The sequence below is a fragment of the Rhinoraja longicauda genome, chromosome 29, assembly GCF_053455715.1.
Source record: "Rhinoraja longicauda isolate Sanriku21f chromosome 29, sRhiLon1.1, whole genome shotgun sequence".
NCBI classification, from domain to species: domain Eukaryota; kingdom Metazoa; phylum Chordata; class Chondrichthyes; order Rajiformes; family Arhynchobatidae; genus Rhinoraja; species Rhinoraja longicauda.
In genome coordinates this window covers 9,513,539-9,528,583 of record NC_135981.1, presented here as the reverse complement: position 1 = coordinate 9,528,583, position 15,045 = coordinate 9,513,539, and the positions used below count along the sequence as shown (strand labels likewise).

Genomic DNA, 15,045 nt, shown 5'->3' with positions numbered 1-15,045 from the left:
CGTGGTTGAAGGATCTGAGGGGAGCACTCTTCTCATCACCAGCCAGACAAGTTCTTTGAGCCTGTCTGAGTTTTATGGTGATGAGGCATTCTGCCAAATGACTTCAGCATGCTTCTTGAGGAACCATCCCACCAGTCCTATCATCTCATCCTTCAGGAAATTCTGTGCTGATCACTACCCATGGACTTGTGGTCCAAGGTACTTTGTAGAAAAACATTTTTACAAGCGACAGATGCTTTGGCAAAATATAATCAATTTAACACCTTATTTTAATGAGGCTGATTTCTCAAAGCCGCTGAGCCTTTCTTACTGTCAACCTGTAAAATCAAAATGAAGTCTAATCTAGACAAAATCATATTAAGATAACAAATAAGATCACAAAATCCTATTAAGGTTACTGTGTTTGGTTTAAGGTTCGGCACAATAAGGGGGATATTGGGTCCATTAGAGAGGATGGCCTTCAAATGGAGCTGTTCTGCTATTCATAATGAATGAATGAATGAATGAATGAATGAATGAATGAATGAATGAATGAATGAGTTTATTGGCCAAGTATGTGCATATACAAGGAATGTGCCTTGGTGCTCCGCTCACAAATGACAACACAAACATACAGTTAACAATTAAGAATAAAGCATAACCACATCAAAACATTAAGGATACAACATTATGGTCTAAACATGTGGGTGAAAATAAACCAGAGCAAAAAAGAGATGACAGACTTTGGTTATTGAGTAGAACTACTACTCGTGGAAAAAAGCTGTTTTTATGTCTGGCTGTGGCTGCTTTGACAGTCCGGAGTCGCCTTCCAGAGGGAAGTGTTTCAAAGATTTTATGACCAGGGTGAGAGGGGTCAGAGATGATTTTGCCCGCTCGCTTCCTGGCCCTTGCAGTTTACAGTTCGTCAATGGGGGGAAGGTTGCAGCCAACAGCCTTCTCAGCCGATCGAACAATCCGTTGCTGCCTCCGGATGTCGCGCTTAATGGCTGAGCCAAACCAGACCATGATGGAGAAGGTGAGGACGGACTCAATGATAGCAGTATAGAATTGGACCATCATCGCCTGTGGCAGATTGTGTTTCCTCAGTTGCTGCAGGAAGTACATCCTCTGTTGGGCCTTTTTCAACAGTTCAACAGAGCTTTATTTGTCATTCGGTACCAAGGTACCGAACGAAACTACATAGCAGTCATACACAAAAAAGAACACAAGACACATAACCCCAACACAAACGTCCATCACAGTGACTCCAAACACCCCCTCACTGTGATGGAGGCAACAAAACTTCCACTCTCTTCCCCACGCCCATGGACAGACAGCTCGTCCCCGACCGACCCGCACAGTCCCCGCAAGGGGATGGAAGTCCCCGCGGCCAAGTCGCACCGGGCGCTGAAATGTCTCGCGGCCGAACCGGGCGATGGAAGGCCCCGCGACCGAGCCTTGCGCAGCTAAGTCCCGCGGCCGAGCCGCACCGGGCGATGGAAGGCCCCGCGGCCAAGCCGCACCGGGCGATGTTAAGTCCAGCGGCCGAGCCGCACCAGCGATGAAAAGTCCCACAGCCGAGCCGCGCCGGGCGATGTAAAGTCCCGCGGCCGAGCCGCACCGGGCAATGTTAGACCCCGCGGCCGAGCCGCACCGGGCGATGTTAAGTCCAGCGGCCGAGCCACACCAGCGATGTTAGGCCCCGCGGCCGAGCTGCACCGGGCGATGGAAGGCCCCGCGGCCAAGCCGCACCGGGCACTGTTAAGTCCAGGTCCAGGTTTCCCCCACTCCCCCACCACCACCCCCCACCCACACCACCACCACCCCCCACACATACACAACCAAAAAAAACCCAAAAAACATCCCAACACCGACACACACCAACAAAAAAAGGAAAAAAGACGAACAGACTGCTAGCGAGCCGCCGCCGTTAGGCGCCGCCACTTGACTGCGGAGTCCCCCATTTAAGATCCCTGGAGATGATGGTTCCAAGGAACTTAAATGACAAAGTATATTGGAGGAACTGGCACGTCAACAAATCACAACAAAGATTCCTTAGTGTTAATTTCCTTTAACAATTTTTAAATTATGTTTTCATATGGATAATAAAAAGAAAAGCTCAAAAAATTGGAATCCTGTTGTGTCTATCTTTGGTGTTTATTGAATTGAATTGAATACTTTATTGTCACATGTGATGTTACAGTGAAATTCTTTGCTCTCAAATAGTCGCCCGTAAAGGGCACTTACAAAGTTACAAATCCACCCCCACCCCCCTCCTCCCATGGGCCAGTTCCCCCTTTGTTCTTCCCTCCCAACCCCTCCCTCAAGGTGGTCTCCCCACGCAGGATCCTCCATTCTCCATTGTTCTTCCCCCAACCCTCACAGCGCCCCCCCCATGGCGGGTCCCCGTTGATCTTCCCCCTCCCTCACGGTGGTCCACCCACACCGGGTCGTCCTTTGTTCCTTCCCTTGGCAGTGGCGTCCTCACTTTCAAATGTCCGTCCTCGTCTGTCGGTTGGCCCCATCATCGACCGCCGCATCGACCTCTCCACTAACGCTGCCGGGTCCTCTCCGGATGCCTCCATCGCACAGATCCAGACCCCACACAAAGGAGATTGCAATCGACTTCAAGCGAAGCAGTATTCATACCCCAGTATACATTGACAACGCCAACATAGAGATGGTTAAAAGCTTCGAGTTCCGAGGAAAAAATATTACCAGCAATTGGTCTAAGACCAGCCAAATCGGAGCAACGTCCATGAAAACACACCAGTGCCTCTAATTCTTTAGTACCCTTAGGAGATTTGGCATATCCCCAACAACTCTACCCAACTTCTACAGATGCGTCACAGAAAGCATTTTATCAGGACGCATTACAGCATGGTTTGGGAACAGCTCCATCGAAGACCGCAATAAATTGCAGAGAATTGTGCACGCAGCACAAACCATCACGCAAACCAACCTTCCTTCTATTGACTCCATCTACTTTTGTGATGACTCAGCAAGTCCACTCGCATAATCAAGGACAAGTGACACCCTGGACACTCCCTCTTCTTCCCTCACCTATCAGGAAAGAGGTATAGAAGTGTGACAAAGCATACCTCCAGATTCAGGGACAGTTTCTATCCAGCTGTTGTCAGGCAAGTAAACTATCCTATCACCAATGAGAGAGCGGTCCTACCCTACCATCTACCTCACTAGAGACCCTTAGACTATCTTTAATCGACTTTACTGGACTTTATCTTGCACTAAATGTTATTCCCTTTATCTTGTATCTATACACAGTGGGCACCCAAGGTGTGAGACACAAAATGGGAATTGTTTAGAAATGTGGGTGGAGAGGGAGGGATGAGATAGGTGTAATGTCAGCCAGGGCTCAGGGGAGGGGGTTGAGATGGAGAAAGGAGGGATCTTGATGTGGGTGGAAGAGGATGTGGAGAACATTTGAACACCGGTAAGACATTAAACTATTTTTTAAAGACGAAGCTATATCAGTACTACTCACCAAAAAGAATACTTTTAACTTAAAATGACAGTCATCTCCAATAAATAAGATGAGAGAGGTTGGCAAAATGCTTAATTAAAATTGACAAAAGACATAAGTGTTCAAATTCAGATGTAAACATTTTTGGTGATGAAAATGTTATCTCTCCTGGGAAGGGGTACAACCCAACCAGCTGCGACACCTGTCAACGACACCTCTAGACACAGGAAGTGGCAACGCTTCTCTGCACCATGCCTTCTGGGAATTGTAGTCTGTTGTAACATCCGTCTGGACGCGATGACCTCATGGGGCGGACAGCGCCGCTGCTATTGGTCACCTCATGTCACCCGACTGCTCCGACTGAGCGTCCGACAGCTTTGCTTACTGATTGGGTGAATTTAACGTCGCTCAAGGAAACATCCCGCCCCATCCCTCTGCAACGTAATTTCCGGAGGAGGGATGGGCGGGCCGGCCGGCGACGCGAAAGCGGAAAGGCGGAAGTGGAGGCCGAGACTTGGGCCTGGAGTTTTGTTTAATCTGAAGGAGCGAAGAGAAGTGGAATAAGACAGAGTTGGGAGAAGGGCGACGCCGTTGCCGCCGCCCTTGTTTGCTCCGTTGCCACCGTGTGAGTACATTTTCTTTGTGGGTTAAAAGCATGCTGTTGAGGTAAATGCTGCTGTTTGCATTGAGGTAGCCGCTCCCGGAGGAGGGCCAAGTTTAGCTGGCAGCGCAACCGGGCATTTACAACCCCTAAACCTACATTAGAAGGGATTTCAGGGCCTCCTCCGCTCCTTGACATTGGTAAGAAACTTCGCAGTGAAGCCATGCTCCAGTGTGACATCGAAGGAAGCGACTGCATCCACTCTGCGTGTCATGGTGCCTTGTTCCTGATTTTTAGCACGACGATGGATATATTAAAACTCCATTACTTTAAGGAACTCGCATGTAAACAACACAAACTTGGAACAAGTGGATCACGATTTATGCTCTGAGTCAGCTGTTTTTAAAAAATGGATTGCGAAACAATTATCAGGCACAGTGGGAAGTTTTAATCTCAGGATATGAACTGTTTTATGTTTGATTGAAACAAATCCCCTCCTACTTGTTCGTTCGGTTGCTCAAGTTTTCACCCTGCCTTCCTCTTTTCCAGTTTTCAATTTATGCGGGCGCCTTGATCACAGTCGAGCTGTTTGACTTTTGGAATCTGCTTTCAGTTTCTCACAATCTGCTCTCTGTGTGCCTTAAAGATGTATTCAAAATTAACGTTGATTAAAACAATCCATGTTTTTGCCAGCAATTTTTATGCCTGGTGATAAATTGATCTTGAGCCATCGTCCAAAGAGGTAACTTGATCAGTAAAGGTGTGTGGTGTGCCTTTTAAATTGATGCTTGTGGGGGTGGGAAGATTATTTATGGGAGAAATATTTGGAAGGGTGGGATAGTTGGTTTGCAGGTGTGTGGTTAGCATAATTTTAAGTAAATGCCCATTATAATTGTTTTAACACTGCCAAATGTAAAATGTACTTTATTGGGTATTTTCAAAGATGTGGAGCCTTTTATGAAAACAAAAATAGGTGTTTTTTCCAATTCTGAACTGTTGGTACATGTATTGGTTTGTCAGTCCTGCAAAAAAGCGTATACAATTACTTGTTTCTACGTGACCAAAGTATTTGCAATTTTGTTTCGAGTTAAGAAGCTCTCTTCCACAATTCCCAATTTCAACCTCCAAAATGAAAAAAACACAGGAAGTGCAATATTAAGTACACATTTGACAGTCCAAGAGTGACCCAGGTTTTTGCAAATATTGCACTCCTTCCTTGCAGTTAGTATTGCTCTCCTTTTTGTCAGAGACCTCAGACTGGTTTTTATTTGGCTTGTAAGACTGTTTTGCAGGATGTATTCCTCAGATCAGCAAATATAAATTATCTTGTTCATCAGGCAAATGACAGGTTGCCTCATGCCTTCATTCAATTCTTGGAAAGGTACTAGGCTTTTAATTTCTCACTTTAAGGTTATGAAGCACCATAGAGAAATGGATTGAGTTGGCAATCCAGTTTTCATTTCAAAGTGATTCAAGGGATAAGGGACTTTGGCTATTTGAGAAAATAAATGTAATCATTTATTTAGCTTAAAACAGTGAAAATTAAGTAGAGATTCTGGGTGGTGGGCTGAAATAAAACAGTAATTTTAATAAACTGAAGTTAAATTGTTTCTATCAAATTTCAGTCATCGGTTTTGAAATTTCTGATTAAAAGAACTAGAAGTAGCAAGGACTTAAGTAGAAGATCGTGACTTGGAGGGAATTGTCGGAAAAGATGTTGGGCCAGATTTGAAATTAACTTTCAAAAGTGCATTACATTTGTAGTTTAAAAGGAAATACTGAGAGAACATGGGGGAAATGAGCAGTGAATGATGAATTTAAAGCTTGGGTTTGAAGGGCTTGTTTCCTGTGCTATGTGATTTTTATAGTTTGTAATGTTGTCTTGTCAGTAGCTAGTGTAGTTTCAGAGATTTATAGCAACATTTTCCTTCCAAGCCTGGCGTCTTCCACTACCACCACCAAGCTGAATGCCTATTTCCCCCAGATTTTGGATACGTGGGGCAGGGAATCTAAAGCGTTTAAAAAAAAAATTAAGTGTAGTGATACTTCATTCAAAAGTTCAGTTATACTGGTGTTTTTTGGGAAAAATATGGCATGTTTTAATTTTAGAAATATGCAATTAATGCAATTTGTTGGTACTTGGAGATGCTTTTGGACTTGTCTAAATGCAAGAATGAGAAATCGCAAGTTGTACAGTGTCACTCCTGAATTGAAACATTAGCCAATCACATAACAGGTAAATTGATTGTAATAAGAATAATAAGCGTTATTCTTGCTAGGCATTTAATATAAAATGTTTGTTTTTACTAGCCTTACATTCTACTTTAGTGTTGACGAGATTTCCCAGTCTTAGGAAAGATGTCATTGCAGCAGTACAATTTTGGGATGGAAAATGAACTGAATGACATTGGGATTGTCAGCAAAATTTAGGAGGATGAGAAGGGATCTTATCGAAACATATAAGATTATTAAGGGGTTGGACACGTTAGAGGCAGGAAACATGTTCCCAATGTTGGAGGAGTCCAGAACCAGGGGCCACAGTTTAAGAATAAGGGGTAGGCCATTTAGAACGGAGATGAGGAAAAACTTTTTCAGTCAGAGAGTTGTGAATCTGTGGAATTCTCTGCCTCAGAGGGCAGTGGAGGCCAGTTCTCTGAATGCATTCAAAAGAGAGCTAGATAGAGCTCTTAAGGATAACGGAGTCAGGGGGTATGAACGGGGTACTGATTGAGAATGATCAGCCATGTTCACATTGAATGGTGGTGCTGGCTCAAAGGGCTGAATGGCCTACTCCTGCACCTATTGTCTAAGAGACACAGGGTTCTCATCATAAAACTTGCAGTGAACTTTCAAAGGATAATTCTATGAATCATTTGAATTGAGAATTTCAAATACATTTTGTCATACTACTTTGAATCAACTTGTAATTTTATAGGTATTATTTCAAAACTTCGATTTGTACACTTAAATATTTAGTATCAATGACTGTTGAAGCAGAGTTGATTACCTGAGATGTTGGCTTTTAAGTGCTACCTAAAATCTGTCCTGTTATGTTGTTTCCACTCTCTTCTCCCCTCCCCACCCTCCCAGTCTATAATTGTGTTTGTCTTTAATCCTCGCTTCAGCAAGTAGCTTTTATATAATGTTTGATCTATGAATAAGATATAATTTGAATTTCCTCAAATGTTTTCTAGAGGGATCAAGGATAGTAAATAGAAACACTCCATGATTCATCCATATGCTTCCACACTTTTGTTTCTTTGCTGATCTGTTGGATCCATTTTTGTTGGGTGTTGTCTGTTTTGACGTTTCAATGGACTTTTTCTCTTTCCAATTTCCCATGGCACATGAAGTGGAAATGATGAGCATGTACCAGATACAGCTCAAGGCCAGGGAGGAACGTGATTCTCATTTCTAATTTGTTTAACTTTAGCATTTTTTCACCTGATCAAACTTTATTTCATTTATACAGTATATGTTAGTTTTGTAGATATTGTTTTGAATTTGTAATATGCAGTTGAAAATCAAGATTTTATAGATGCTGGAATCTGAAGTAAAATAAAAAATGCTGGAAGCATTTAGCAGAGCGGGTAGGATCCATCGGAAGAGGAGCAGCTAGCATTTCATGTTCAGAACTCTTCATCAATACTGGCAGGTGCTGCCAAACACATTTCCAGTGAAATGCAATTGCCTGAACAAACATCAAGTATACATACACAGACTAAAATTAGGGTTTCCAGGGTTTTAAACTTGTGCTTCAGTGTTTGTTTCAGGGCTTCTAGCTATTTCTAGTTTGTAACAGCTTTTTTGGCACCAGATGGATTTCTTTAAGTTCATAGGTCCAAGGAACAGAATTGAGTCATTTAATCATGGCTGTCCTATCTTTCCCCTTCAACTCCATTCATCTGCCATCTCTGTAACTTTTGATACCCTTGATCAAGAACCTATCAATCTCGGCTTTTAAAATACCCAAAGATTGGCCTCCACAGCTGTCTGGCAATGAATCCCACAGATTCGCCATCCTCTGGCTCAAGAAATTCCTCCTCGTCTCTTTTCTCAAGGTACATCCTTTTATTCTGAGGCTGTGCCCTCTGGTCCTAGGCTGTCCTACTAGTGGATACATTCTCTCCACATCCACTCTAACCAGTCTTGCATTATTCTGTAAGTTTCAATGAGGTCCCCCCCTCATCTTTCTAAACCCTAGCGAGTATAGGCTTAGAGCCATCAGCGCTTATCATGTGTTAATCCGATCATCCCTGGGATCATTCTTGTAACTCACCTATGGCTGCACCATGCCCCTTTTTCCTCTTTCCCCCTCTGCCCGTTTCATCACAACCCATCCCATTTTTTGCATGAATTAGTAATGCAGAACAACTCTTGCCTTAGATTGGATTTGCTGTCTAGAACTCCTAAATAGCATTGACAGTTGCTCAGTAAGATCCATGATACCATCTTAAGTGAGGGGCAAGTTCCCTATAATCAGAATTCTGTGACCTTCCACATTGTCATTTAAAGCCACTTTTGCACTGTGGGCCCAGGTTTGTTAGAAATTGGAGCACTCCCTATAATTATTTTAGAAAATGGCTCCAGTTTACAGAATAAAGATGTTTTTTTCATCTGAGGAAAATGGCTTAATTAAAACTGAGTCCCAAGAAATAAGTCCACACTTTAAACCCACTGCTGCTAAAACATCTATAGCCTCATTTACATGCCTCGTTCCTTCCATAAGTGGCCTTTTGTCACATTTGAACCTGAAGCATGCTTATCTTTGTTTACATTATATTTCACTTGTTTGTTCATCCGTGCATTGTAGCCACTAGCTAGATAAGAGAGAAACCCAGCCATTTTATCTATCTTGGGATTCCTGAGGCTTGCACAGATTCAAAATATTGAACCATAGCCAGTCTAAATTTGTGCATTACTTTCAAAATTATTGCTCTATTTATGATCAAACAATATGTTAATTGAAATATTTTAGCTGAAACTGTGCCCACTGCATTCTTCCACAAATTGCCTCTAGTCCCATCACTAGTTTTGTCTTCGTAGGAAGCGAAATGTAAATATATACAACTGCACTTGCAACATAATTAACTTCATGAAGCAACCCTAAATGCAAATATTGGTTTCTCAAATGTGCATCAAATCAATTGGTGGGTCTTTGGTTCTTGAACTGCAAACAACAGGTGGAACTATTTTGGTTTACTTTTTAGCTTCATAAGGAAGCTTCCTTTCCATTGACTTTCTCTAAAAGTCATATTTTATTGCTAATTTATAGTTATTGGTGATCAGAAGCAACACTTAATGTATTTAGCCAACAAATAATAATTATAAATGAAACAATGCAAGTCCAACAAGGCAGTTTTAGCAAGTTCTCTTTGCCAGTTAACATGAGTCACAGACCCACATAGCACGGAAACGGGCCCTTTGCCCACCATATCCTTGCCAACCAAGTTGACACACTGGACTAGTTGCTTGCTTGCATTTTGCCCAGATGATATTTAGCTTGAATCCCTTTCTATCCAAAAGGTCCACATAATTAGTAAATCTGGGTTTTATAGCACTCTCCATATTTCCTCCTTCAATATTAGCCCAGAAATTTATTAATTGCTATCCCTCTGGTGGTTAGACTGCACCAGTCATATTGTAATTGTAGGTCGGTAGCTTGTTCCCTTTTTGCAATGTGGAATCAAAGTGCTGTCTGAAGCTGGCAAAAGACTTTCACACAAAGGGGAAATGGGAGATTAAAGAAGTGGTTAGGATATTAATGATTTCTTTGTCAATTTCATTGTAAATGGCAATGTGCAGTGTCAGAGTCAAAGAAGTCTGCTGTGTTAACTCTATTTCACTCTTCACAGATGCCGTTTGACCTGGTGACTATTTCTAGAATTTTGTTTTTATTTTGGATTTGGTACATCTTCAGGGTTTCCACCCCCCTCCAAATATTGAGTTGTCAGTCTATAGCTTCTCGACCAGTCAGATCACAGGATCTACTGATCCTAGAAAATGGACGACCATGTCCATTTGTGGTTGGTTGACTTTCGAAGCCTTGAAACACAGTGTCAATGCTGTCCAGCCCAAAGGGCCACTTCAGTTTACCCTACTACAAGATCTCAATGATGAAAGCCCCACCCACTGATTATTTTTACTTAATGCGAACGACATACCTAATATCCATTACTTGCAATTCCAGCAGATAAATTCACGTTGTGTTGTGATAATTTATTTGCCATTCTCTTCTAATTTCTCAGATTTTATATTTTCAAAGCAAAAACTGCCATTTCTAAAAATGTTTTTGCCCCACAGGCGTAAACTTTGTTCCTTCATATAAAAAGAACTTTATACATTTAAATTTCTGTATAGATTGCAAAAATGTTTCAATTCGTAAAAATGCTAAAGGGGTAAAGGTTTTTAAAGAAATATTCTGGCCAAGGTACTTAAGCAGAATGGAAAAGTACAAGAAAAGGTTTGCTTGACATCTGAAACGATATTAGGATCTGATCCATTTTGGGGCTGGTCCTAATATCACTTCAGATGTCGGCTTCTTTGTTTTCACTGAGTTTCTGTAAATTAGTGGGGTTTCTACTTTGCTCAGAATTATTGTAAGCTGCAGCTTGAAGTTGGTTTAGTAGGGGCAGGAACAAATTTTTGGTGCATGTGTAAAGTGGTATTAGTAACTGATTTCTGCTGTGACCTCATTGAATCGTTAACTAATGCTTTATTGATTCTGCGGTGGCTCTTTTGAAGAGCAGTCTGCTTAGTTGCACTCCCCTTCAGTTGTCTCAAATCCCTGCAATTTATTTTGCGGAGAACTTGCCAAATTCAGAATCAATTTTCAGTATTTTAAATGTATTCCAAATCCGAAGCAAGTGGTATTTAAGGATGAGAGGGGATCTTATCGAAATGTATAAGATTATTAAGGGGTTGGACATGTTAGATGCAGGAAACATGTTCCCAATGTTGGGGGAGTCCAGAACCAGGGGCCACAGTTTAAGAATAAGGGGTAGGCCATTTAGAACGGAGATGAGGAAAAACTTTTTCAGTCAGAGAGTTGTGAAACTGTGAAATTCTCTGCCTCAGAAGACAGTGGAGGTCAATTCTCTGAATGCATTCAAGAGAGAGCTAGATAGAGCTCTTAAGGATAGCGGAGTCAGGAGGTATGGGAAGGCGGGAGGAACGGGGTATCATATCATATCATATCATATCATATCATATCATATATATACAGCCGGAAACAGGCCTTTTCGGCCCACCAAGTCCGTGCCGCCCAGTGATCCCCGCACATTAACACTATCCTACACCCACTAGGGACAATTTTTACATTTACCCAGCCAATTAACCTGCATACCTGTACATCTTTGGGGTACTGATTCAGAATGATCAGCCATGATCACATTGAATGGTGGTGCTGGCTCGAAGGGCCGAATGGCCTACTCCTGCACCTATTGTCTATAAATTGTTGCCGTCACTTGCTCTTTTACCAAACTTTTATATTTGTGCCCCATGGCTAACAATTCAGCCTTTGGAACAAACTTTATTTCTATCTAAATAGTTTATCTTTGAACGCATTTATCAATTCTCCTTTCACACATCTGGTGTGAAGAAATCAAACCCATTCTGTACTCCATCAATGTAATTATAATCTCTCATTCCTAGAACTATTCTCGTAAAAAACCTTTACAGCTTCAACCAAAGACAACATGTCCATTGTAAAATCTGCACTTTTTCAATATAGTACTATTTTAGTTGAAAGCTAATTAATAGTATGCTCGCATCTAATCTGAAACATTAACTATTCATTTGGGTAGGTTTCTCTAACGTAATTTTGGGATTGGAGAAAGATTGTAGTAATAATTTGGTTTCTGGTCAGCTTGGAGCATTCTGCCAAATATTTAAATTTGATAGCTGGTGCTGTTTATGCTGCAGTTTATGAACTGTTTTATTATAATCAATGAAACATGTACCATTAATCAGTTGACTGTTTTTCCAATTTTTTAAACCCCATTTAAACCTAATTCGTTAATGGCAATTGGCTAATTTAAGCATTTTTACTTGTACTAAATTTTATTAGTGCTAGAATTAGTAATCATTTTGGGGGAAATGTGAAAATACTGTAAAAGTTTGTATTTGACTGAATGCTTGGAAACATGAATCATCATCAGGTCCTTCCAGCTTCTGACAACTTATGAACAACCATGCATTAGAATGAGCATTTGTGGAACTGGTGGAATGGGTTTGACAGCTGCCGTGGGGTTGAAGGCATTCCTGTCTGCATTTCCAACTTGAGAACTGTTTGGGTTACAAACAATTCACCAGTATGGAACTCTGCAGTAACCCAGAACAGGCTGTACAGCTAACGGTTAGAACAGCATTTGGCTTTCATGCTGTTGCATGTGGAACTCTTGGATTAGGTAATCGTTATATCGAAACACTGAATTTAATGTGATTATGGTGAAAGTGATCAGGTGTAGTTTGATGTTGGGAAGGTAAGGGCTCGTTCTCTGCAAGACAGTGTAGGTTGGGTGCTTTCTCCCACTGAACAATTGTCGTGCTATCCAGTGTCAGATTTTTGTATATTGCTGTTACCTGTATCAGAATCTCAGATTTGAATTAGTTGTTATAATATGTGTCCAAGGGAAATTATCTTGGTTAGTAATTCAATGGGAGATCAATCTTGGCAGTAATACTGATTAAAGTGCATTTTCCATTCTTCTTCAAGACTTGAATAGCTTTTTAGTATAGCTTTTGATTTTCCTCTGCATTCCATCTTAGTATGATAAAGTATTTGACATAAGCCTCTGTGTAAGACTCACATGGGGTTGAGGTGTCATGAATCCGGAAGCTGCTTCAGGTAGGAGGAAGTAGTACCACGCAGTTCTGCCAGGGTCTGTGAATAGTGATGAGGGACCCTTGTTTGTCTTTTTTACTTTGTGTGCACTTTTTCTTCACATTGCCACATGCAGCATTCCACTCCCATATGGGGGGATGATTTGCAGCATCTTACTCGGATTTTACTTAGATCAGTTTGGCACAGGATTTAAATACATTTTTATCTTTTGGCGTTTGGGGAGACAAATGGATATTTGACTCTGCCTGTTGAACAACATTCTTTTATCACGTACCTCTTCCCTGCCTTAGTGTCACAACAGTAAAAGTGAGTCATACAGCCTGGAAGGTTTTCGTTTGATTCTCTAAACCAGTAGATTATTTCTATTGATAATTACTTTGCGTTTTCATTCACCAACACCTTGTCAAGTTTGTAGACGACACAACGGTGATCAGGCTGATCAACAACGGTGATGAAACAAACTACAGAGCAGAGATGCAGAACCTGGCGGACTGGTGCTCAGATAACAACCTGTCCCTAAACACCTCCAACACCAAGGAGCTGATCATCAATTTCCGTAGATCACACAACGGGGAATACGCTCCGATCTTTATTAATGGGGACTGTGGAGAGAGTGTCCAGCTTCAGATTTCTGGGCACTAACATTTCGGAGGATCTCAAATGGTCCACTAACACCGCTGTGCTGGTCAAGAAGGCGCAGCAACGACTGTTCTACCTGAGAACACAGAAAAAGTCTGGTCTGCCCCAACAGCTGCTGACGACCTTCTACCGCTGCACTATAGAGAGCATCTTAATGCATGGCATCCCTGTGTGGTATCTCAGCTGCACGGAGGCAGAGAGGAGAGCTCTTCAGCGGGTAGTCCATAGAGCTCAGAAGACTATCAGAACACAGCTACCAGCACACGATGCCCCAGAAAAGCCACCAGCATTCACAAAGACTCCTTACACCCCTGCAATAGTCTGTTTGAAATTCTACCATCTGGCAGACGCTACGCCCACACCTCCAGACTCAGGAACAGCTTCATCGCCAGGGCCATAGCTGCTATGAACCGGTCCTGCTGAGCCGGATGGTCACATCGCACAGTGAACCGTAACAGACCTACTTGAACTTTATTCTGTTTTAAAACTTTCTAATTTTGTTTCACTGGGTTGTCTAAATTTATACTGATTAGCTAATTAATTTATTGCATCGTATGGAAGGCGCATTCCCAATCTCGTTGTACCCCTGTACAATGACAATAAAGATATATTGTTTTTTTTTTTAATATCAAATTTATTTTTTTTAATATAAAAAAATACTTTATTCAAATAATAAATATTTTCAAACATCTTTTGAAAAACTCCATCCGACATTTCCAGAGGTTACACATTCAATGCAGATATTTAGATTTAGAGAGAAACAGCGCGGAAACAGGCCCTTCGGCCTCCCAGGACTGCGCCGCCCAGCAATTCCCGCACATTAACACTATCCTACACACACTAGGGACAATTTTTACATTTGCCCAGCCAATTAACCTACATACCTGTACGTCTTTGGAGTGTGGGAGGAAGCCGAAGATCTCAGAGAAAACCCACACAGGTCACGGGGAGAACGTACAAACTCCGTACGGGGGGGGGGTTGCAAATGGCAAACATGCTGGAATTTTACTGGTGCCTGATAACCTGAATTAAATATATGTTGGTTATTCTTATGTAAAGGATTGGCACCTTGAAGGAGCATTCTTATGCAAGATCATTGGCCTAAAGGATTGCTGTTTGCCCTGTCCCAACAGAGTGTAACGTTTGCTTTTGAGTCATTGATCAAAAATATTCCACCTATCCTTTGTAGTGAGGATTGCACTTGGTTGACCGGGAATAGTATCTCCCATGACATAATTCTCCCATGACATTGATGAAAGGGAAAAGTACGGCCATGTATCGAACAGCCCTAGACTGGTTGAACAGTCTGCAATCAGATGTTTTGTACAGATTAAAACGTTCCTTTCATTTTGCTGAGATATTTAATTGTTCGAATTAGCAATGTAGTAATTCATTGGCAATGCTGTAGCCTATTGCACTAAAAAACAATGCACTGTAGATTTTCAACAAGCACTTGCGGAATAAATCACAGCTATATCATTTGAGAATATTTTCACA

At 41.8% G+C, this 15,045-nt stretch overlaps 1 protein-coding gene across 2 annotated transcripts in view; it reads left to right on the top strand.

Annotated features, from left to right (window-relative positions):
* Positions 1-3,901: 3,901 nt before the first annotated feature.
* Positions 3,902-15,045, top strand: part of rab5c (RAB5C, member RAS oncogene family) — a 31,139-nt gene continuing 19,995 nt past the window's right edge. The window contains exons 1-2 of one of the 2 annotated variants that reach the window (XM_078424927.1): positions 3,902-4,088; positions 4,614-4,806. The gene's annotated coding sequence lies outside the window, so the exon portion shown is untranslated. The remainder of the gene's footprint in view (positions 4,089-4,613; positions 4,807-15,045) is intronic. The other variant, XM_078424926.1, reaches the window with a different exon arrangement.